We start from the raw sequence: 25,168 nt of genomic DNA on the forward strand, positions 1-25,168 counted from the left end.
TGTTGGCTTGTCTCATTTGGATAATTGTTATGTCCCTGAAGAACCACGATAGGGGAGGCTTGTTTTAGCTGCGTGTCGCATGTCTGCCCTTTTCTTTCACACACAATGACACACTTGGCCTCGATTATTCCTATTAACTATTCCTCTATGTTTTTGTGAATTAATGTGGAAAATGGACGCAGATTACACTAATTGTGTGTATGTTATTATTACTAGATAATCTATTTCAGATACAGCAGTTATCTACGTACCACTATTGTCACTGTGCATATTGGGTAGATTGGACAGTTGACTGTTGGGCTAAATTTACCTGTGGTGTAGTAAGCGCGCCGTAAATTGTAAACCCTTACTAATTCTCTCATATTATTATTACAAATTACATTTCAATTTTGTTTTGTATTAACACTGACACTCAAACTCAATTGTTCAAAGGTAACATTGGTTTTTCTTTTGGGAACTTTATCCTCTTTTTTTTGTGGACTGAAGCAGGTTCTCTTGCAGTGTTTCCCTGTGTTTTGCTCCATCCATTCTCCATTCGATTTCAACAGACAGCCCAGCTCCTTCAGATGAGAAGCATTCCCACAGTGCGATGCTTGCCATCACCATAGTTTACTGTGGATATGTTTGTTGAGGAATAGGAAATGATATAGAGATGAACAACACATGTCTTGATCTTAGCCTTGGTCTCATTTGAACACAAAGGCTTTTCTCATCGTAGCTAGGTCACTCATGCTTTCAGATGAAACTTTTTGAGTAGCAGCTTCTTTCTTGCCGCCCTCCATTACAGGCCTGATTTGTACAGAGCTCTTGCTGACCCGTCATGTTGTTAACCATGAGAGGACTAAATGTTGAACTGTCACTAACTTGATACTTGTAAACGGAACAGAAGACCTAATAACGAAGCATTCTGGTTTCAGCTCCTCATGAGTCCTGTTTCTGCAGCTCTGCATCTAACGACCCTACTGTAGGTCTTTGTTTACTCTTGTGGCGTGCTGAGCCAATCTCACTTGGCTGAAATAAGACTTCTCTAAGTCACACTGCATGCAGACTGATCTGCCATTCTGCTGAGTTCATCTAAAACATATTTATCGATCTCAACTGGTAACTTCAGCCGTCAATCATCAGCTTGTGGTTTAGTGAGATCAGCAAAGTTACTTGATTTGTAAAGGGAGAGTCTTGGCAACACTGAAAGAAAACAGGACTGATGTTTTTCCTGAACTCTTAATCACTTTTTCATTAATAGCAGTCTCTGTCTCACTTTTTCTCTCTCCCTTCCCCATTGCATATGAATGTTGAAATTGTGTCTATCAATCCTTCTCGTCTGGACTTCTGACTGCTTGTCACACAAGTCACTTGAGTGTGTTGTTGAATGCTCAGTGGCAGAGAGAATTAAACTGACACCGAAATATGAAACTGGCCCAGTTCCTCGAGCCGGCGTGGATTCATGCCAACCTTTAGGAAATGTCAAGTGGCTAATGCAAATGAGGGATACTTCTCATCTCCAAGCTTCAACTGCGCTTTAGGGCATTCTGCACCTCCATCTGAATATCAGAGGTATCTGGAAGGGCACTGCATTCACCTGGGAGCTTCTGGTGTCTTTTAGTGATGTTTGTTCCCTTGGAGAAGGAAATTTACACACGAACAGGACAAACCAGGCCTCAGATCCTTATCATTGGTTTGGTCAGTTAATTCACACAATACGTTTTTTTTGCCCTCGTGCTTATAACAAAGTTTTTGGAATATCGACATATCAAACAGTGTAATAAATCATGTACCATGGATTACGCTATGTTTAGGCAAGTCTTAAGTCTTATGAAAATGTGTTGTTGCGTAACGACAACTATATATTCACATGGCAATAGGATTTGGCAGTCTGCATTGTGACCATGTATCTGAGGAAGTGAAAAAGTCTTTCCACTTTAGAAGGAGACATGTTGAGTGTAACTTTCTTGAGACACGTTTCTCCGCACATTATTTTCCCACCATGCACCAGGAAAAGTCTGACCCATCCAGGGATCCGTCAGCCCAGACAGGATAATCTGACGCTTCTCCGATGGCACATTACAGCTCCTCTATATCCATCCTCTCTCTCTCTTTCCCCTTCACAAGTCAGAGTGCCCAGATTGCACAAACGAGAGACACTTTGAAAAATAAGCTTCTCGTTTGGGCCAGAGTGGATTCAGATGGTTGGCTGAGGCTCAAAGGCAGTGAAATGGGGTTCGGGTCAGCGTATTTTTTCAGAGGATGGATACGCAGGCACTATGCGGCGCTAGCCACTGATGTTGCTTTCCCCTGTGTGGTGTCCCTCAATCAAATGCCTGGTCATTTTGACAGTGAGTCAAGGCCGTCTATCGCTGCTCTTTCTCTCTCTCTCTCTCTCTCTCTCTCTGCCTTATTCACCCTCCTCACCCTTCTCTTGCACAATCTCCATCGTTCTCTCTTTCTCTCGATCCTCTTCCTCCCCCTTCCTTACTTCGCTTTACTCCCTTTTCCCTCGTTCCGTCCCTGTCTATCTGTCGGACCCATTTCTTCCATGTTGGTTTGGATTTGGACAAACCTGTCTCAGCTCCAGTATGGTAGTTTGGAGGCTAACCAACCATGGGAAGATGGGAAGCATCTGTGACCGGGGAATCCCTCCACTACTACAGCTCAACAGGTTTAAAACAGAGTGCACTGTTGTTCTCAATATAGTAGAATGTTCACATTTATTGTGAAATGATTTAAATGTACATACCTTTTATACTACATTCTCTTGAAAGCGTCTGTGTGTCCTGTGTGTCCCTGCACTATGTACCTATGCCTTTCATGTAGCCTACATCTTGTGTGCTGCTAAATACGACACAGACTGCAACCTAAAATAGTCAATTCAGTCCACCGGTTTGGAGTCGTAGGAGGGGTTAAGAGAGTCTTGCGGTAGGTTGTAGATTGGCCGGAAGGTTTCTGAAAGTAGACCACATCAGTGCAAATGGTGCACAGCAATGCATGGCAACACCTGCATTACAAAAGCTACAGAGCTGCATAACACGCTGTTATGTAACCACTTTCTAAACGGCTTGCACATATTTGTCTGTGTTGACGCCTTGAGCCCTATGTTCCTACGGTCTGCTTCATCAAATTCCTAATTTACAAAATTGTGCAACTTTACATTAAATAGACGAAATCACACACATTTTCATGATCTCTCTGGTACGTGACCATAGAGATTATGCATTGAACATATATGAATAATATAAACTGTAGAATAGGATTGACTAACAATGAAGAGTGTGGTGTTTCTAGGACAGGGAAGCTATTAAATGTTTTCCTTTCCTCTCTGCATACATCCCCACTAGTTGCGTTGTAATATTACCTGAGACACATGGTTACATTTACAGACTGTGGCGTGTAACATTTGTCTCAGTTTTAATCGAAGCGAGTAAGTGAAAAGTGTTGATGGTGTTCCACCAGTCAGACAGTCAGTCGGTAGCTATGGTAAAAAGTTTGAGAGAGGCTAAATGTGCCTTTTGGTGAGTCTGTGTCTCTCATTTTAGGGGATTTCCTGAATTAGGCGCCTGGTAGCAATGTGTGAACATGTATTTGCCAAAGGCGTTCCTTACAACAGTCTGACATGCCATTGCAGTTAAGTTGAAGAGCAATGCCATTCAAAGTACTGTACATGAGAAGTGAGTATATTCACCTTGTCCGGGAGAGTCCAATATTGAAACATACAGATTTGTTTTGAACGCTTCACAATGAACTTATATGTGATATGAACAAAAATTTTGTAATCGAGTTAACACTCGTTAACACTTTTTTTGCCCTATTTGCAGTAGTGTCCAGAAGGCATTTGAAATTTGAAGTAATGTAATGTTTTTGGGTAGTGAGTGTTTATTTGTATTTGGTAATATTGGATATGCAAAAAAACATTTACTACACATTTACTTTAGTGCAACTTTCAGGTGCCTAAGATTTTGGCACGGTACTGTACAACTACAACAGGATCCACCAATCTTCAGAGTCTGATTTTACAGGTATGTAGTTTGTGCTAATCTCAAAGCTAGTTCAGTATATTTATATTCGCATAGATAACTCACTAGTAAAATGCTTTGAAGTCAATAACTGCCAACTCGTTAAAGTTGGTGATAACAACACTAGCAAGGAACGTTGACTTAGATATAAATGTTGCTGCTTATAAAACATAAGTTTGTTAAAAAAGCTTTGATCTGGGAAAATGGTGTGCCCTGTTTTGCACTGGACATGAATTTACTGCTGTTGGTAACATCTGTGAAAAAGTTTTTTTGACAGTTGATGGTTGCGACTGTTTATGTGTGATATTGAGGTGTTATGCATATTGATTACAGTAAAGTTCATGCTTGTGGATTCGACTGAACTCTCTGAAGAGGCAATAAACAGGAAAAATAATCTGCATTTCCCTTGAGTTTTTTTGGCAGTTGATGGGGTTCATGTCTTGGTGGGCAATTAAGATGATACTTAACTTACATATCATGTGACCATTACAAATACTTTTTTGTTTGTTAATAGGCCTTGTTGTCATCCTAAGTCTTTATGGGCTTGTTAGAGCTTACATGAGCTAAAAGTAGAATTATTTATATTTCTATAAAGAATTATAGAAAATCACTTTTCAGACATTGTTGTAAATATGCATCAAATTAAAACAATGCAGCCCTCTGAAATCAGACCCCTTTGCCCCAAATAACAACTTTTTAAAGATTACTTTAATTTGTAAATTCAAAAATTTAAGAGAAAGGTGTCTAGTTCATTGTAAATTACATCCTTTGTTCCATGTCATGTAATCATCAACAACGCCAGTAGATATTCAGCTGAGATGTATTTCTATATTGAAAAACACAAACTGTGGCTGAACTTGTGGTAGTACCTTGTAATTGTACTGTGCATGAGCCATTTTAAGAATATAGCTACTCTACAGAATAAAAATAGGGGATGTATCCTTGATCACATGAGGTAGAACCAATCGCCAGATACCTGCTGGTAGGCCATCAGTAAAACTTGCCCACAAATCAACAGCTTCGTCTCAGAAAAGTTTGTGGCGGTGGTGGGAAAAGACATACAAAATATACAAATTGTGCAACCAATATATTTGGCAGCTCAGCAGGTTTCTCGTTTTAAAACGGCACTACTCTCATACTCCTACTCATTTTCGAGGACTGCTAGGCTGACTATGCAAGATGAACATCTTGAACACAACATGTGTGTGAACTGGAAATGTGTGAACGTATAGACATAAAGAGGCCTTCGTCCAAGGGTGAAGAATGAACCTGGTCCCAGAGACATCACCTAGCAGACTGGTTCCTCCGTTTCCTCCTCCAGACACTATTAACACACATATCCTTATGCTCACTCTGCAATTCTTTTCCTTCTATCTTTCGTAGGCAAACTGCCCCGACCACAATAGTTCTGAGCACACTTGGATAAATAGTACACAGGGACCCTGAGAAATATCTGTGGTCGGTGGCTTGGATGAGGGACGAGAGGTTGGGGGTTGAAACGAGGTTGGGGGAGAGTCTGGGTGGGGTGAGAGGGGTGAGGCAGGGGAAAGAGGCTTGCTTTTAATCAGAGACATAATGGGTGCCATACGACACCACCACCGACTTTGTTTTTCCCACACTTCAGCCCTGTGAGAGTCTCTGTGTTGGCCAAGGGAAACTGTCCGTAGTCCCCCGCCCACACACAGCTAGTCCCACTACTCCCCCTTAAACACAATTAGATACATCTACATGAACACAAGCTCCTGAGATGGAGAGAGAGCGGGACGGTGATAGAGGCAAAGCGCGAGTGATGAAGAGACAGGAAGTGAGAGAGAGGCAGAAATAAAGAGGCAGAGTCGGAGGGAGGTAGTGAGAGAGAGGGGGAGGAAAGAGAGGGTTGGGAGAGAGAGGGAGGAAGGGAGAGGTACAGACAGGGGGAGGAAGGGAAAGAGGGAGAAAGGGAGAGAAATAGAAACTGATACATTTAACAGACTCATGTTTTAGCTGGCATTGTGAATGTTTACAGCCGCTGTTTGTTTAAGTCAGATAAAATGCATGCGGGCCGGGATTCAATTCACGCGTTCATAGAAATTGTGGCTTTTAAAGGCATTGTTTCTGCGCTCACAGCGCGAGGCCCTATTCATGGTTAACTCGGCATACAGAATGTTGGCTCAATTACTTTTAAAAGTCACATTGCCAGTAATCTACCGCTGGCCCATGGTGTGTTCAAACAGAGTGCCATACACTGCCCAGTCCTCTCAGCCATACTCTGAGACCGCCGTCTCTCCTTACTTTTAATATGTCCTGCATCTCCCTTTTCATCTTTCCATATTGCCACCAGGGGTCTGTCCGTTTATTTAAATACCTCCTCGTTCAATAAAAAGCTAGTTTATTATATAATATCATTTAGAAAACTTCTTCCAATTTGATTGTGCTCTGCGGCTGTTAATTAAGTTAATATATTCCGGTTCAATTCTGATAACAAATTAAAGTGGTTTGCTTCTTTGAAGTACATACTGTAAAGCAATGTGATTAAAGTCTATGTGTACTGTTAGTTAACTGAGTGTGGTTGGAGGAGTGGGGGGGATATGTAATATCTAGTTTCTATGGCTTCCTGTCATAAACAGTGGCACCAGTAAGGTCTCTCATATCTCAATATAAAGCTGACAAACTAAATAAATGTTGATAAGACATAATTTAGCCGTTAAGGCATCTTATTGACGATTATGATTTATTTATTATCAGGATCTCCATTAGCTACTGCCAAAAGAAGCACGTACTTTTCCGGTGGTCAACAAATAGTAATACCAGGAATATGTGTTAACTATGTAGATGACATATCAACATTTGTGTTTTTTGTATGTGATAGATACTGTCAATAAACAATGTTAGAATAATATTACAATAATGATAATGTCATAAAAATAATATAAAATGTCTAGCCTCTTCAACATATCCTGTCAAATGTTAACTATAAAACCTATGAAAAACATAAATCCTTTTTTGGTAATTGGAGCTTGTGTTCCTACTGTACTACGCACAGTTTAGCTGTGTTAGCATTATAAAAGGCCTCAATTTCACTGAGTGATGACAGTTGTTTCCTGGTTGTATAAGCCATACCACTGATATTGCGGTGTGGGCTATATTCTTAGTATGCATTTGGCTTTTGTTGATGCTCACTCATAACCAATTTCCAGTTGAAGGCATCATCCTGTGAACAGAGATATTTACAAAACCAAATAATGCAATTGAGTGCCACTCCCTGAGCAAAGTACATTGAAAAGGCGTTGAAAATATGTTGAAAACACATGTTTGAACTCGTTTTGCTCATGGTAGCGCCCTGAAAATCAGTACTGGTAGTATTGGGTACATGGTGAATCTGGTAGTAAGGAGATTTCCATTGAGATTTCTTTTTTAGCTCACGGATACACTTCTTCTGTTTCCATGAAACAGGTCCTAGAGGTTAAAGGTGAAATCTACGGTTAGGAGTTGGATTTAGGAAAACGTTTAAGGTTTATCTTAGGTTTTTGTTTGTAAGGTTAAGATTAGGTTTGGTAGAAATTAAAATGTGAAGGTGAATAGGCATTTATGCCCCAACTTTTACAGGTAAGTTAGACGTGTGTATGCTTTTGTGTATAAATTAATTTGTGAGTAGGATTGGTGTGTGTGGTTGTGTGCATGCATGTGCACGTGAGAATGTGTGTGTCAATATAACTGGAATCTGACCATGAATGCTTCCTTCTCACACCTCTCTATCTCTGATAAACAGATTAGGACCTGAGAGGAAGAGAGAGACAGAGTGAGAGAGAGAGAGAGAGAGAGAGAGGGAGAGAAGGAGCGAGTGATCACGACTGCTGGGGGCTTGTGGTTTGTTTGGTTGAGGGGGGTGCCCTGCGCCTGTTTTTTAGTGGGGTACAAACGCAGTTATTATCAGACAACTAGGCCTCCTCTCCTCTGGGTTTTGGGCCTGGTCTAATTGCGTAATGATTTCTTAGCAGTGCATAATGAGAAGCCCACAGAGAGGCAGAGGGAGCAGCACTGCCTTGGCCTACAACTGAGGTTAACGACCAGAGAGATGGTAGGAAATGATATCACTGACACTTCTGAAGGAAACACACAAACACACACACATTTTGTAATGTTATTCAAAGTGTGTACTACGTGGTTCCAGGGAAGGGGTTGGAAAGCAGTTGAGTGCAGAGGATGGTTAGTCAGTTGCTACCATTTGCTGCTGAGACCGTATTTCGTCCATTCATAGAGCTTTTCCTGTAACCATTCACCTTAACACTCTTTGCATATCACTTAAATTTAGTGCATCTACTTCAGGGTTTTCTAAGTGTGAATTATGATTTTTCTGTGCCATTATCTGCCCACCTACACAAGGCTTTTTAAACTATTTTAAAAACAGGTCAAGTAATTTACAAGGGACTTCACATTTCTTCCAAAAGAAAGAAGTATTGCTTTCTGCATTTAATGGAGATATACCTGAAACATCCTAGCCTCAGTGACATATTTTTATGTGAGTAGGAACATTTGCAATTTGTAATCATGGCAAAAAAGGGAAAACATGAGCTGCACATGACGTAGAACCATTCTAGACCAAGATGGCTTACATGTGCTATAGAGTCCTTATGAAATGTGTCCATGTGCCTTTACAGTGCATTACTTGACCAAGGCCGTTTGTGGTCACACACTGTCATGTCCACTCAGTACAACCTAAATAATCTAACTTACTGCTGTTAACATTCTGTACGTAGTTCACTTTATAGAATGACAATATTCCCACTATTCAATCTGAGATGTAAGTCTACGGTGTGGTTGGTTTTTCCCCCAAGTTCTCTGATACCCATTTTGGGATTGCCTACTCGATGAAATTCAATAAATCAAATGTATTTCACAAAGCCCTTTTTACCTCAGCAGTTCCAGGCCAAAACCCAGCCTAAAACCCAAAAGGTATGCAACAACAAGAAATCGAAGCACATTGACATGGCCAACAATATTTTGCATGCTCACATGACCAGCAGGTGAATATCTAGAGAGGGGCTGTGTCCGAAGTCTTTAGGTAAATATCATATCAGGTCAGCTTTACAAACAGGTGGGCAAGGACAAGGAAGACACCTGAAACACACCTGGGGCATATAGGGATCATTGCTATGACTGTACCTAAGCAAGGAAACTGAAAGCATAGTCACAATGGTCAACATCCCTCAACATATTGGCACTGAGTCTGATGATAAATCTGTCCCTTATGAATCCAAGTCCCGGGCAGGGATGAATAGCTATTACCACCTCCGAGGTCTGAGCCTGGAGTCGTGTATGTAAGAGTACGAAGGCAGGGGATGAGCGCTATGTTCTGCTGTATCCAGGAAAGACCATGGACCTAGTCACATCTCCTGCTGGGCAGGACCAGCCAGGTCTATGAGTGTGCGTGCACGTACATGTATGCAGGTGTTCGTGTGCACGTTTGCACTGGGCATTCCCATATGTGTGTGAAAGCAATGGAGTGTGTCTGTAGGCAGTGTCTCGTATTTGTCAGAAAGTACAGTAAGTGGAAGAGATGATGCACACGGGTGGATTTTCCTGCATTTGCAGCGTGTTGTTAAAACCTATTTAATGGCTTTCTTTCATTTCGTGAATAAATACGTAAAACACTATAAATTCAGCGAGAACGACTACCAAGTGGGAATATTTGTATTTAGTTGCGATTAAAACTTGGATGCGCACAAGCAAAATGTAATGTGGAAACTTGCCCCCAGGTTTAAAAAAATATGGCTGTCACTAAACCAACCAAAGTCAAATCAGGCATCACAGCCATGTGTGTATCAAGCAATTCAATGGCAAGGATTCAGTACAACTAGGAAAACCTTGGAAAATATTACTTGAACACCGAAGGTGGACGGAATAGTCCTTTACAACTCCTGTTAATGTGTAGTGTTATGACTGTAAATTGATTCAGATGGCTAGATGGGACATGCAACCCAGTAAGTGTAAGTGCACTTATTCAATGAAGTTGCTGTCAGCAGAGTTTGTGCTAAAAGGAAAAACAGCAATTAAATAATGCAACAACAGGATACCAGTTAACGTTTGCGGAGAAGCAGGGTGACATGGGAGAGTAGGGACAGTTTAACACCAGATGGGCAACAGTATTCTGGATACGTTGCAGGGTTTTGGTGGAACAAACCTAGAGCCGTAATACCAGTGATTTGCGGTAGTCTAGATGGGAGATTACAATTACATGTGAGGGGAGGCCGTACTCTATGAATGTAGTAGAGCATGAACCCTGAATGGCTGGCAGGGTATTATCAAGGAACATGCAAAGATTTTTTGCAATCTGGGAGGGGATACCGTGTAGTTATTAACCACGATGGAGGAAATCACTTACTTGAGAGGAAGAGCAGCTCCATCTTGTCGAGGTTTAGCTTGAGGTTGTGGGCGGACATCCAAGAAGAGATGTCTGCCAGGCGTGGATAAATGTGTGTCACCACTTGAGTTTAGGAAGGGTGCCGGCCCAAATCAAGTATGAAATGACCGAGGGGGCATTTAATTCCCAAATAGTTTTGCTTTTGATTGCTATTATTAAATCAAGGCTGATTGTCCCTGTTCTTCAAATACATAAACATTTATTTGACAGGTACTGTAGCACATCAACTATACAAGAAATGTATGGGTCCCACATACAAAATACAAGTGTTGAAGACATGCGGCCAATTTGATCCATTCTGCACGACACACACACACACACACAAACACATATTTCAGCTTTAACCCAATTCATCCCCAGGACGTTGATGTCCAATAAACCCATGCTCAATAGCTTCGAATTGGAGCCCCTGCTCTAACTGTGGCTGAACAAGAAATTACTACCAACAGGTAATATAGCACATGCATTAACCTAAACATTTAAATGGGCGATTCACAGACGTCTGTAGATAGAGAACCAGGCACTATCCATTCAGTCCCAAGGAGGGAGTGTCTCTGTATCATTGTGTTACCGGCATCGGAAGAGCAGACTTAGCCAAGCCTCGGCCCATTTCAGTGGTTCAGAATTCCAGACTTTCCTCCAGACTGATGGGTTTCTTCCATTTAATGTTTGACTTTTGCTTATATTGAGTGGCTTCAATATGTACATATTTCGTAAAACTCCTTATCTGTTTATGAGTTTTCTTTTGTGGCTCCTTCATGCTATCTGACCTAATCTTTTCTATGACATTGTTTTTTAATTTGCATACAGTACATCAAATAATAGTTTATTCACATTATATAATTATTTTCTTAAAATCTTTGACAATTGCTTATACATCCATTATATGTGGCCCATACATTCATTGATCAAATATTAATTGTTAATTAATTTGATTATGATATTTTTAGTATATGCCCTAAAATACTGCCTTTTTAAACATCACTGACATGGGTAACAAGACAAATAAGATAATTACAATTAAAATATTCAGAGTAAAAAGCACAGCAATGCTTTGGGCTAGTATGTAAGTGAGCAGTGTAGATTAAAACTATTGAAGGCCCTCTGTCAACTGTCCAGTAGATTCCCAGTTCAGATTCCCAGTTCAGCTAAATATTATTGTAAACAAAGCAAAAAATGTACCAGTATGATTCACCCTGCAGCCTTGCCTGGTTGGATATCTAAACATGTTCATGGTCGGGATCAGCTACTATCCACAATATTAATGAACAGAGTATTGAATATGGGCTATGTGGCCTGGACTGCATGTCCAGTAGGAATTTCAGATCAAACACACACATCACATTTATGTCCAAATCTATTAACTATTCTGGGAAGCCTGAAACTGAGCAGTATGCTTCCATCAATGCTTTTACTGATTATCAGTTGTGATTAGAGTCCGCTAGGTGACCTCTATATTAAGTGAAATTGTCTTAAATAAAAGACTGTACTACAGAACAAATGTTTTGAACAAATCCGCTTCGACCAGTAGTCTTCACAGTGCAGTTTCAGTCATATTAGGACATGCAGAGAGGGCAAATAATGCTGTTTCATTATGTTGCAATGACCAATCAACATTTTACACAGGACATGGCATGACTCCATGTTGTCATTTTGTATGATGCATAGCTAAAAATAACTAAGATAGGTAGTTAACTTCAATGTGAGAATCAAAAAATTAAACCATAATTCCATTGTATCACTGCAGCATCATTAAGGAACAAACGACCCAGCTTCTAAAAGTGCCACCAAAATGGCATCATTGCACTACTTTTGACCAGCGCGCTATAAGCACCAATTGATACGCGTCAAGAGCCGACACAAGTGGCACGTGAGTGCTGTATGACTGAGGACTATGTTATCAGGACCTCAACTCAGAAGCTTGGGGCACTCATAACAGCTGCCTTGACTTAAGAACACATGAAAGACGGTATGCGCTAAAGCAATTGTTTTAATATCGTCTGCTATGTTTTCATATTAAAATACCACATCATAGAAAGTAGTTCCCCTTATGCGAAAGCATAATTATAGCTAAGTTAAAAGCTTTTCATTTTTATTAGAAATAATGTTCAATAGGTTTTTTAAAAAGTGTACAGGGCTCGAGCAGGGTTTGATTTAAAATGTAGATTTAGCGAGCTAGTTTTGTTTCCCCTTTCATATACTGTAATTGTATTTCTGGGAAGCCGTTCAAAGCATCGTTACGTTCCCTCTTATATACTGAGACTTTTTAATATACTAATTGTTTACCCCCTGTCTTGGAAAGAAAAGACCAAGCTCCGTATCTCTTTCTTTTACAGATATCATACAGCTCTGGTCAAAAGCAATGCCATGTTTAGCAAGATAGAGGTCAATAAGAAAATCGAAATCATTACATACTGTACACGCACACAGTCTACTATACTGTCCATTTTCCTTTAACTGTACATTCAAATAACTTCAATTCAAATGGCCCCCGATCATGATCTGTTTGCTCTGATAGAGAACAGGGTGTGTCCCGGTGGTGCCTGGAAGCTCGTAGCAGTCGATGCCACAGTGGTGTAAGACCTTGAGCAGCAGCCTCCTCATGTTCTCCTAAACGTTAGCCACTGGAATAAACACCCAGCAGAGTCCCTGGCACTCACTCAGCAGCGGATTACTGCTCTCGCTCCAGGCAATGAGCTGTAGCCCAAACCTCAGAGCGTACAGCACGCCACCCTACAGTAACTGTTTACACTACTGCTGCTGCTTCGGACAGCACTGCTCTCCCGAGGAGGGGGATTAAAGGGACCGTTCACACAAAACTCAAAGGGGCCTCACAGGCAACGTCTGGACAGTTTGGTAGCAGTGCATCCACTGGTTCCAAAATCCCCTTAAAGTTATATTTTCATTTTATTGGCACGTTGAAATGAAATTTCAGTATTAAGATGCAAACTGATAAAAAAAAAAATGATAACGGCCCGTATCCATAAACACTGCAAATGGTATATGAACTATATATGCCCCCTCATTTAAAAAAATAAAAGCCCCCTCAGAGCTCGGCCTGCTACACATACTGACAAACAGATACAAATTAAATAATTTAATTTATTCTCTGTTTATATTTCTACATGATCCTGGACAGGATCTCTTCAGAAACACTTCGGAAGCACCGGGCTGATCTGCACTGCTACTGGGCTGATCTGCACTGCTACTGGGCTGATCTGCACTGCTACTGGGCTGATCAGTGCTGATTGGAAGCACCGGGCTGATCTGCACTGCTACTGGGCTGATCTGCACTGCTACTGGGCTGATCAGTGCTGATTGGAAGCACCGGGCTGATCGGCACTGCTACTGGGCTCATCAGTGCTGATTGGAAGGACCGGGCTGATCTGCACTGCTACTGGGCTGATCAGTGCTGATTGGAAGCACCTCTGATCTGCACTGCTACTGGGCTGATCAGTGCTGATTGGAAGCACCGGGCTGATCTGCACTGCTACTGGGCTCATCAGTGCTGATTGGAAGGACCGGGGCTGATCTGCACTGCTACTGGGCTGATCAGTGCTGATTGGAAGCACCGGGCTGATCTGCACTGCTACTGGGCTGATCAGTGCTGATTGTAAGCATCGGGCTGATCTGCACTGTTACTGCCTGTTTCACCTGCCTGTTACATTCACCGCCATGTCACCATGAAAACGTTTGAGCACTTTTTCTTTTCAAAACCATCATGGAGGCATATCCGGCTATCTCTTGACCAATTGCAGTTTGCAAGATTCACCGCCCTGAATGCGGAAATCAATGTAATTGGCAGACTAACCTTCACGCTAACCTGATCCTTTACCTAAACCTAAATCTTTACTCCAACTGTTTTAAAATGAAACTCAAATTCAGTGATTTCAGAGTTGTATTGTAGCCCGGTGTTTCCTAATTTGGGTCAACAAATCACTTTATTTTATGCCCAGCGGACATCTGTCTGTCTTTGTTTTGCTGCAGAGGTTTCTACTCCAAAGCTTTATACAGAACAGGAGAAAGGGTCATCGGCTACAGTCTGACCTCCATTAAGGGCCTGCATGTCTCCAGGGCAAGGATGCATCCAGGCATGGTCATGGCTGACCCTCGCTCACCTTAATTACTTACTGTTTGAATATGATCCTCCAGCATGTGGAGGGCAAGCAGGCAGTACAGGTCGTGATGCAGCACAGGTCCCCATGACCAAACACAATCCTACCGCCTTAACCGTTTCTCTTTCCCTGTGCTGAGGCCCTCAACAACTAGCCACCTGTCCCACAGAGACAAACAGGACTATGGTCACCACATTAAGTCAACACCAGACTGTTAAATGCTAACTATGTACAGTACATTTTGTATTCAAACCGCTCATATCCCATTACCTCATATACTCAACACCTATTGTAAGTAACTCTATGTCAAATTTGTGCATTTTTTAAAATTATATCCCTATATATTTTACACATTTTCTCATCCAGTTTGAACTGAAAATTGCCTAGTATGAATTGTACTGACTTTCCTGGTTAGCTGACACATTAACACATACTTAGTAGGCAAATTTAAACAACATTTTATCTATTTCACTGCTTTTAATATGAGCAAATACTTAATAAAGATGAAAATTTGAAACCATAATCATAGTAAAATTAATCATAGCGCATAATCTCATCATGTACATGCAATTTAGTAAAACAGGAAGTACACTCAGTTAGATTTTTACACACGTTTTAGTAGAAATAGACAAGTTTTTATATTGACATGCCGATTTAGTCAAACAAAGACATCAGATGGCTAGAGAGTTTTTTTTTAGGATGTTTTAAAGCATATTGTTGCATGTTTTTCAGTGAATCCGTTCACAACCGCTACTATGGCTACAGCAAAATGCCAGGCAACGAACCTCAGAAATGGGAACTTTGAAAAAAAAAACTGTTTGGGTGGTGCCACAACAGAAAAAGTATGTGGAAAATCCGGCCTAACGTGAAAAATATAAATATTGTTTTAAGGGTCAGACTCTAAAACTTGCTGTTGCAGATTCAAATTAATAGACACAGAAAAATGCTTGTACACTGCAGGTTCCATAACTTGTTTGCATTTGGAGACGGTGAAAGGAAAACCAAACCAGGGAAACTAAACCAAGGCATGGATTGGTAAGGAAACAAGGTAAGGAAACTAAAGCAATTGCATAATTTGTGTGAACTATCCCTTTATGACACCCACTGAACTGTGTTCTATACCTTCCAGTGGGTCAGTGTTCAAATTCAATTTCATGCTCGGAGCTGGAGATGCTCTTTGGCAGGCACTGCTGAAGACACAGGGCTGAAGGAGATTACTCTGGTAATACGGAGAGTCCTGGGCCGGGCCTGGATATGGCGCTGCTGTTGCCGCCTAGCTCCTCTGCTAACGTAATTGAAACCAAACGTCTGTCTTTGGCCGATGCTTACAAACACACACGCACACACACGCACTCCCGCACACATGCACGCACACACTTAATATAATCATTAAAGCTCATTTTTGGCTAATTCTGCTATTGTTTATTTTTTTAAAGTTCCTAATTAATCAATACCAATGGATTTAAGATGTCACCTGAGAAACATACAATACTTTTACCATCACCCATATCAGCACACCAGGACACGGTTAATTTAAATGGACACAATTAAACCAAGAACTTCCATGCAACAGAGTATCACAGTGCTTTCATTCGTTTGTCATTTTGAATTTCCAGAGATGGTCGCCAACAGATTACTGCTGACACATTCCTGTAAACTGTAAAGGATGCATCAAGCCCAGCTAGGCCTCCAAGGCTTTACAAGCACTGCCAGTCCCCTCCTGGCAGACCCGCTGCCTGGGCTAACAGTGCCAGGAAAAAGATACAGTAGAGCTGTCCCAGCAACATTGACTGAGACACTTAATGTGCATCTTGAGTAGCAGCCTGTTCTCCATAGAGAGCATTAGTTAGTGACCAGAGACATCTGAGAGAATGCTGGAGAACGACACAGTTTCCACAGAAAATACCCCTTTGGCAGTTTTTTTTTCCAATACCGGTGAATAAGGATGCAACAATCCACCTCTTAATTCCAGTCAGTCCATTAAAAGGTGTTTAAAAGTCAATCATTCACAATTCAATATAATCTATTGGAACCCTGACTATATGTACATATCTACCGGCAGTGAGTTAAAGGTGCATTGATCTATTGAACAGAAAACTCCTCTTCCTACTCCTTTCCAAACCAATTCAGCAACCCTGTTCGCTATTGATGACAAATTGAGAATGTGTATGTATCCCAATGGCACACTCTTCCCTACGTAAGGCACTATTTTTGACCAGAACCATATGGAGCCTTTTGAAAAGTTGTTCACAACAAAGGTTGCCATTTTGGATACAGTCAGAGAGTGGATGGCTGGTCTTCTCAAGACCACACATTGGAGTTGTGAACCCTATAATTTTCATGGCCATGCACTTCTGTTGCAATTGAGGGGCCAATCGATCGTTTTGATTCATGTTGGGGCCCAATCAGAGATTCAAAGGTTTCTCTGGCATTACAAAAGGTTGACCGCATAGCTGGCATGAATGGGAATTTCATCGGTTTAGTGTGTGTGTGTGTGTGTGTCCACAGGTTCCAGACCCCAGCTTTTGTTCTTCAAAGTTCAAGATATTGCTCAATACATTATTGCATCAGGTTGAACATTGGTGGCCAATGGAAAGATGTTTTTCTTCGCTAAGTCTGAATTCATATGGCGCTGCCGGCTTTGTTTGAGTTACAGATTTTAAAGAATAGTTCTTAATCAAGAGAAATCTAACTCACCTGAGCCAACAGAAAAATAATTGGGTCAATAAACAAATGCGTGACTACGTCAACATCCAACATCCCTTCCTTACTAAAGATTAACTACTGCTTATAATCTTCCTCATTTCTCCTCCACGAGACTTCACATAATCCATACTGAACAGGTGTACACACAGAAGTATTGCTTTAATAACCCTCAGGTTCACACACTGTCTCTTAACCACATCCAGTCCAACAAGTTGTGGCGCTGTGGGATCGAACCCCGGAGTCTAAATGATCAGGATCCTACCATGTCATTAAGGCAGAGCAGAAGGACCCCTTGAAAGCTCTGCCAAAAACTCTCCTTGAAGACGGTGGGGAAAGAAAGGAGTTGTATTGATCTGTCTGTCCACGGATATGATAGTTAAGCCGGGTACTGAGAGAGGGAGAGCCCTCAGATCCATATCTCAAAGACTTTAATCCGGGGGCTCTATAGTGCTGGGTTGGCCTTCACCTTAACCTCCTGACAACTGCTCCAGCAGATCAGCCATGGAAATGTTATTCTTCTCACAATCTCTTATTCTCGTCTTCAGTTTTTTCATGTCTCTCTTCTATCTTTTTTCTTTCCGTCTTTCGTTCTTTCTCATACATATTGGTTATTAACAGACTGTTCCCATCCGAATAACAGTCAGAGGTAAGTTAATACTGAACCTTCATTGTCATCATTGTTTAACACTTCTTGTCCTCCTAGCTATTCTTCAAATAGGAAACTTCAGCAACAAAGTTCAGACTAATTTGAATTATATCATGTAGATGGTGACATTGTAGAAATTATTAAAATGAATTACATTATAATGACAATATTAGAAATGACCTAAAATGCAATTGTATATTCAATACACACCTCTTCCCTACACTTAATTTACCAGACATCTCCTGTATCAAACGTGCTTGCTTCTGCTGACCTTTTATGAGCATGTTTGACCAATCCCTTTATCATAACAACTTTAAGTGTTGAATGGCATAAAATGACAGCAGTAACATTGGCTCCCAATTGCCTCCCAATACCTTTCCTCTCCTGTCCTGATCTGATCTGTATATTGGGGGCTCTGGTGGATACTGAATGTGTCCAGGGCCTTAGGAGGTTGTCCAGGGCCTTAGGAGGTTGTCCAGAGCCTTAGGAGGTTGTCCAGGGCCAGTGGGTGAAGGGGGTTGATAGTATTTACATACACTTCACGAAGTTATCATCCCTCAAAGGAACCGCAAACATCCTGGAACAACCCAGAACGACCACAAACAACCCAGAACAACCCAGAACAACCACAAACAACCCAGAACAACCGGAACTGACCAAACATTTGTATAAAATAAATATTCACAAGAAACCAGGCAGGCCTAGTTCAGCCGGCCCACAATAGGAAGTATTGCCCTCTTAAGATTCAAACCCAGGTCGTCCACGTGAAAGGCTGTGTCGCTAACCACTACACCAGAAAACTCTATGTTCGAGGATTAACAGTATAGCCTCTTGTGTCTATCCTGAACAAATCCTCTTTTGCCACTGGCTGTTTCAACAGCTAATTGGCTTTTCGTGAATTATATTGATACAGTTAAACTGACTAAGGTTTCTTACTAAGTTTACCTCCACCACAAATAGCATCCATGAACTGTTAGCTTTTGCCACTGGCCGTTTGAACAGCTAGATTCAAATTTGAGTCTTCCACGTGAGAGGCACTGTCTTTAACCACAATGCCACGGCATTATGAATTTCAGTAGTCGCTAAATACTATTGAGCATTGTGTTAAACTGACTAACGTTTCTTATTAAGTTTACCTCTACCCCAAATAGCGTCTATGAACTGTTCGCTTTTGCCACTGGCCGTTTGAATAGCTTATTAGCCGGTAATAGGTTTACTAGTGTCTACTAACTTTTTAGGAATAATCATAAGAATTGAGAAATTTCTAGCGAGACTGAAGATGAAAGTTTCCATGCCAGAAACAGTTGCAATATAACCATATACAGTTTTAGGCTCACTATAATGTAACTACTGTATGTTGTAGCCAGCAAATGTGTTTGTCTGTCCTGACCCGAAACGCATGCACGGATGCATACTTTTGAAAATCCACCAGAAACAGTCGCAAAATAACTGTTAACTGTCTTATTTCAGGCTTGCTATAATTTAGTCACTGTAGGTTTTAGCCAGCAAAGTTTATACGGAACATTTCAGTCAGTCAGTCAGTCAGTCGGTCGCTCTTCTTAGCTGGCTCCGCTTACGCGATCCGGCAAATACAGCACAAGATCCAGATACCAGAGGGCTCAAAGTGTCTGGATGAGGAAAGTATGTTTTAAAGTTGGAATGTGCTCTACTATTGTCATATTTATGCTAAGACTTCAGGCATCAATGTGATAAATACATGGTTATATAACCATTGCATCTGTAAAATAATGAGGTTGTTTTCAAAGCATATGAGTTGCATTATGGCATGCCCTGCATTAGCTTTCTGCTCAGGGAGAATGGTATGTTTATCCCTACTGGGAGACAATTGTTGAAATATTTATTTAAAACTCCAATGATATGTCTGTTGGGGTGGATGACATTCCTAAGTCTTATCATTGTTTGCAGACCAAGAGGTTGTAACCTGACCTCTGCCTCATTAGTTGTGCTTTGAGTCATCTCCATAGCAACATACAGGAAAGTTCTTTAAATTTAACCATGACCACTGGCAGTGACGAGGGTCAAAGGTTAGAGGTCATATTAGCAGCCATCAGAGGACTTTCTGGGTCTATTTGCCTGTCTGGTCACCAGAGATGACCTCTTATTTGCCTGTCTGCTTACTGAATTTTAAAATGCAGCTGTCTAGGAATTCAATAATCTTGGGATGCTATGAAAAACTGTAGCTTGGTTTTGTCTTTCACATTGATTATATGTAACAGCGAACAGTGCTTCAATAAAACATATGTTAAAAAATGTACTGGAAATTAATTTCCTTTATTGAACAAGATGCTAGGTGAACACGTGAAAGTGTCATTTTGTGTGGTACAAAAAGTGACCTATTGAGAATGCAGTGATCACAGGGGTCTTTAGTGATCAGGAAAGGATTACCCATCCATCTACCAGGGCTAGTTAAGAGAAAGTCATCCTCAAAGGCACACAGCTCAATCTACGTTCATAAATCCAGCTTGATTTAAAAAAAAAAAAAAAAAAGGCCCACGCTCTGCATGTCCTCTACCATGCATACTGATAGGCCGCTGCCCATCTCTCACTCGTGCCACACGATTTCACACGCGTCCCAAACGGCGCCCTAAATCCTAAGGTGACCTACGTCTGTCCAGAACCTCTAGGGAACAGGATGCCGTTTGAGACAAGGCTTTCCCCCAGCTCTCCTGAGAAGCGGAGACTACCTACACTGTGACAATTGGATAGCATGACCCTCGGACCGTTTCCCCCCCAAATGACGTATCAATAACAATATCAGGGAGCACAAACTGGGAGAGGACTCATAACGCGCTACTGAGGCTGTTTTTGACTGCCGGCACTGCCGTGGTTTTAGCTTCAAGGTGAGCGTAACCTATAGTCCATAAGCTTTATGCTTGTGATCTCTATCTTAAATAGCAATTTCATCCCATGGTCACGAGTGCATCCTTGCGCAGAGCCGATTTGTCTGTGAGGGATGGGGGAGTTGTATAATCATGTGTGAATGTGTCCCTACATTTGTGTACATGTGTGTCTGTCCTTGTGTGTGTGTGTGTGTGTTGGGAGATAGACAGTCAGTTCTGTACCCCAAGGCTAGGTTTCGGGGCTTTGGCTCCGGCCTCCTCTCTCCACCAGAAGCCCAGACGTGACCCTCTTTGACCCCGCCGCGGCACACATCTAAATAGGAGGTCTGGGATCCACGCATTTTCAGGCTCTCCAGTTCCTCTGATGTATGAATAGATGGGGGGGGGGGGGGGGGGGGGTTGCGGTGCATATGCCGGGCTGGGTAATGGCCCGGGGGTCTCTCCCCAGCGAGGACAGAACAAATGAACAATTCATCATCTGCAGCTGTCCGGACCCAGGTGACTGGCTGACTGACTGACTGAACAAACCCCAACACCACTACAGAAACATGGATGTCTTGAATGAGGGGGGGGGGGGGGGGGTCTACATGCTAATTGGTTGGCCTGGAAATATTAGAGAAACCCTCCCCGCACACAAACACATACAATATGTCCCTGAAGAGGTTGGTGTCACCAGTTGAGTCGTGTCCATTTTCTCCCCCTCCCCTGTTAAGGCCTATGGTTTTCTGTACCTGTAACCCTCTCCTTCCCTCCGTCTGAACGACTGTTTTCTTGTAACTCACTTCTGTACGCCTGAATGAGTGTTCCATTTGCAGTCATTATCTGACAGGGTTTTCCTTAGGTCTGTGCAGGTCAGAATGTATCCTACTGGTCTTCAGACGCTCACACAGCCTCCTCACAACACTAACATTGAAGCAGGACAAAGCAGTCATGAACTCAGAGTGCTATAACATATTCTCCAGTTCAAATTGGTGATGACCACTCGTCGCTGACCCTGTCAAGTCCCAAGTCCTTGTCAGTGTGATTGTACAAACACCGAGAGTGTGACATGTAGGATCAAATTGCACCCTATTCACTACTTAGTGCACTATATGTAACTGATCAACTAACTACAATAGATGGGAAACAGAATGTCAACTGAAGGGGAGACTAATCAACAATTACAGAATAGAAATGATATCAATTACCTCATGCAGGCCCCCATCCTAGCCTTTAATAGGTGAGAGGGACCGCTTTGCTTGCCTTTCCCACCGCAGTCACACCTCTCCCCACACCCTCTCCGACACCCCGGGCCCCGACGTATTCTCACTTGCAAATGTGGCGCCGACGTGCGAACTGCGCCAACGCTTCGCTCCCACCTATGGCGAGCCCCGACACTCTCCATCCTCTACTCTCGGAGACAGAAGGGAGGCACAGATGTGCGGTGCAGAGAGGTCCGGGAGAAAGGCGAATGGAAAGTAGGGACGAGACGGAGGAGGGATGAGAAAGAGGGGTTGGAAAAAAGGCGAGAGAAGACATTATGTCGCGCCACCTCCCCATTGTTCTCTCATTAGTATGGTACATGGATAGAAATCAAGCTGTTTCAACACGATGTGTGCATATAGCCTGTGTATGATAAGTACTTATAAGCACAAATCATTGTGTTATGTATTCTGAGTTAGCGCTTGTTTTATGATTCATGCACAGCTAATAGATAGTAGCCTGTGTGTAGTGATACAAGCGCAAATAAGATTAGACATTGTAATTATGCGTGATGTATGTGTTTTTTTAAAGCTTTTATGTTTAGGTTCACTAGGCCTAGATTGAGTATGGTAAAACAGTGTTGAGGATATTTGCTTACAGTGTTTACAATATTTGTATGATATTCGAAGCCAACATGCCTATTACTACACCTGTAAGAGAACGAGTGAGTAAGGGAATGAGTAATGAACTGAGTGAATCAATGATTAAGTGACAGAGCCAGGGCCTATTTAATAGCCAGGGCCTATTTACTCTATGATTTTATTTCAATGAAAAACAGTCCTGTAACAAGATTCGCATTGGCTACTCAATGTGAAGACACTCAATCTGTATTGCAGACACGTGAGTACTGACATAGGAGGTCAAAGGATGCTTAATGTTATCAATATAATTAGCTAAAGCGACTAGCTAACTTCAAAGAGGTCATAAAAGGAAGATCCCACGTACACCACTCATCTCTTCCAACTCTACCGGACTAATGGCTTACCTCATTAAGTTGTAAACATATGGCTATAAAATGATCTACCTGCCACCAGGTTCAACCATAGCAACAGGAGCTAGTTAGCTAGCTTGTGGTGGAACATGGCTGCACTGGTAAGCAGCATCCCAAACCTTATTCCCTTTCATTCAATAAGTTTGACTGGCTGGCTCGGCTACATTGTTAGCTAGTATGCAATATTTCACATTTAGGTGTTGGCATGTCAAAATGAACATGGCCAATGACTTTCAAATAAGTTTGAATTTCAAATAAGATTTCGATTTAACACAACAAATGTATTGTGTGTTGAATTTGGGATAGCTCACATTTGCATTAGCTTCAAACCAGCCTGATAGGAGTGAAAGTACCGTCGTGTTTATAATCTTAGGATTCATTTTGTAATCCATGTGAGTACTGCTACTTGTTTTTTTTCTGAAATTCATGACAGTAACTATTATAACTAATTGCACACATTGCACTCATCTCAGGAGGGATTTTGTCCCACTCCTCTTTGCAGATCTTCTCCAAGTCAGTAAGGTTTCGATGCTGACGTTTGGCAACTCAAACCTTCTGCTCCCTCCACAGATTTTTCTATGAAATTAAGGTCTGGAGACTGGCTAGGCCACTCCAGGACTTTAAAGTGCTACTTCTTGAGCCATTCCTTTGTTGCCTTGGCCGTGTGTTTTGGGTAATTGTCATGCTGGAATACCCATCCACAACCCATTTTCAATGCCCTGGCTGAGGGAAGGAGGTTCTCACCCAGGATTTGACGGTACATCACCCCGTCCATCGTCCCTTGGATGCGGTGAAGTTGTCTTGTCCCGTTAGCAGAAAAACACCCCCAAAGCATAATGTTTCCACCTCCATGTGTGACGGTGGGAATGGTGTTCTTGGGGTCAGAGTCAGCATTCCTCCTCTTCCAAATACGGCGAGTTGAGTTGATGCCAAAGAGCTCGATTTTGGTCTCATCTGACCACAACACTTTCACCCAGTTCTCCTTTGAATCATTCAGATGTTCATTGTCCTAGCTGTCTTGACATCATTGACAAGATCCTCCCATGTACTTCTGGGCTGATTCCTCACCGTTCTCATGATCATTGCAACTGCACAAGGTGAGATCTTGCATGGAGCTCCAGACCGAGGGAGATTGACTGTTCTTTTGTGTTTCTTCCATTTATGCATTATCGCATCAACTGTTGTCACCTTCTCACCAAGCTGCTTGGCGATGGTCTTGTAGCCCATTCCAGCCTTGTGTAGGTCTACAATCTTGTCCCTGACATCCTTGGACAGCTCTTTGGGCTTGGCCATGTTGGAGAGTTTGGAATCTGATTGACTGATTTCTTCTGTGGACAGGTGTCTTTTATACAGGTAACAAATTGAGATTAGGAGCACTCCCTTTAAGAGTGTGCTCCTAATCTCAGCTCATTACCTGTATAAAAGACACCTGGGAGCCAGAAATCTTTCTGATTGAGCGGGGATCAAATACTTATTTCACTCATTAAAATGCAAATCAATTTATAACGTTTTTGACATGTGTTTTTCTGGATTATTTTGTTGTTATTCTGTCTCTCACTGTTCAAATAAACCTACCATTAAAATTATAGACTGATCATTTCTTTGTCAGTGGGCATATGTACAAAATCAGCAGGGGCTCAAATACTTTTTTCCCCTCACTGTATGTTTCCAGGTGTTCCCCCCGGTAGGGAACAAAAAATCCCATTACTTAAATAAGTTTACCTTATGGGAAACTTTTTGCTTCTTCCAATTAGGGAAAAGGCTAATTTTGGCTTAGTGGTTTGCTGCATCATAGAGAGACCAGGTTTCGATTAGCCCAGGTGTCCCACTGAGGGTGGTGCAATTGGCAAGCATCATTTGGGTCTGGGTGGCTAGTAATCAAACATGGTTGCCTTGCCTCATTGCACTCTGACAAAGCCTTGTGGCTGCCGGGTGCCTGTGAGTTTATTTGAGGTAGCAAGCCAGAGAGCGTGTTTCTTCTGGGATGCAAGGATTCTGTTCCAGATTTTCTGTTTGAGCGTGGCGCGTTCTAAAACCCGAATGGCATTAGATGGCAATCATGGTTCGGAAGTCCTGTTGAATCAAGGAGTCCTGTTGAAGTGTATGAATGTATGCTTGTTATGTTTAGATAACAAGAGAATATCCGTACAGAGGAAGTCACATTCATTCAAACCATAACAGTTATCAGCCAATGGGCTTA

The 25,168-nt window shown here is 41.9% G+C and overlaps 1 long non-coding RNA gene across 2 annotated transcripts in view; it reads left to right on the forward strand.

Annotated features, from left to right (window-relative positions):
- Positions 1-17,963, forward strand: part of LOC105024727 — a 31,205-nt gene extending 13,242 nt beyond the window's left edge. Inside the window, exons 1-5 of one of the 2 annotated variants that reach the window (XR_829075.5) lie at positions 3,689-4,010; positions 13,547-14,020; positions 15,255-15,364; positions 15,483-15,570; positions 15,652-17,963. This is a non-coding gene — a long non-coding RNA (uncharacterized LOC105024727). Of the gene's footprint in view, positions 1-3,688; positions 4,011-13,546; positions 14,021-15,254; positions 15,365-15,482; positions 15,571-15,651 lie in introns of those variants that run through there. The other variant, XR_003782921.2, reaches the window with a different exon arrangement.
- Positions 17,964-25,168: the final 7,205 nt, after the last annotated feature.

Source organism: Esox lucius, chromosome 15 (genome assembly GCF_011004845.1).
Source record: "Esox lucius isolate fEsoLuc1 chromosome 15, fEsoLuc1.pri, whole genome shotgun sequence".
NCBI lineage: Eukaryota > Metazoa > Chordata > Actinopteri > Esociformes > Esocidae > Esox > Esox lucius.